The following is a 1041-nucleotide window of genomic DNA, read 5'->3' on the forward strand; positions in this document are numbered from 1 at the left end:
TCACGCTCCCAAGCGGCGCACTGTAGCAGTGCGCCACCGGGCTGGCCCTAAAATGGCACTTTTAAAAAAAATTTTATAACAGCTTTTCGGTATGTAAATCACATACCATCATATAATTCACCCATTTAATATGTACAACTCAGTGGTTTTTTAGTATATTCAGAGTTGTACAACCATCACCATAATCAATTGTAGAACATTTTTTTCACCTCAAAGAGAAACCCTGTATTTTTTTTACCTATTGCTCCCCAGTCCCCCACCCCCTATTCCTAAGTAACCACTAATCTACTTTCTGTCAGAATTGGCCTTTTCTGGCCAAAAATGCCTATATATTTTTCATGTAAATAGAACCATGTAATACGTAGCCTTTCGTGACTGGTTTCTTTCACTTAACATAATGTTTTCAAGGCTTATCCATATTGTAACATGTATTGCTACATTTCTTTTTTATGGCTGACTAGTATTCAGTTGTATGGACATGCCACATTCTGTGTATTCATTAGCTGATGGACATGGCACTTCTTTTAATATTGAGAGGGAAGGATAAGAAAAAGAGGAAAAGAGAAAAATATATAGGATCAGAGCTAATAATGCAGAGGTAAATAGGGGATTTATAGGGGCTAGAGAAACATGTTAAAGAACAGTACAAGGTAAGCAGGCAAATCTAGAATGTGATAATTTCTTGAGAATAGACCACCTGGTTTCTTGTAAGATAAATAGCTTTAAAAAGAAAGACGGGGTGAAGGGGAGGGAGAGATGGCAGTAACTGTTATAGATTAAAAGACATTTAAGGGACATATCAGCCAAGTGTAGTATGTGGACCTGATTTGGATCCTGATTTGAATAAGTCAACCATAAACATACTTATTAGAGAGCTGGAAATTAATATGGATCAGATAGTAGAGGATATTAAGTAATTATTATTTGCTTTTGCAGATAGATGGTATTAAAGAATTATTATATTTTCATTAAGTTAATTTAAAAAAAATAATTTCTTAAGAATTTACTGAAGTTTTTACAAATGAAATGATATGTTCCCTG

At 34.3% G+C, this 1041-nt stretch overlaps 1 protein-coding gene across 2 annotated transcripts in view; it reads left to right on the plus strand.

The window, feature by feature from the left end:
* ARMC1 (armadillo repeat containing 1) overlaps positions 1–1041 on the plus strand; it is a 32216-nt gene that overhangs the window by 1071 nt on the left and 30104 nt on the right. The gene's annotated exons all lie outside the window — the stretch shown is intronic.

The sequence above is a fragment of the Galeopterus variegatus genome, unplaced genomic scaffold (genome assembly GCF_000696425.1).
Source record: "Galeopterus variegatus unplaced genomic scaffold, G_variegatus-3.0.2 Scaffold944, whole genome shotgun sequence".
NCBI classification, from domain to species: Eukaryota; Metazoa; Chordata; class Mammalia; order Dermoptera; family Cynocephalidae; genus Galeopterus; species Galeopterus variegatus.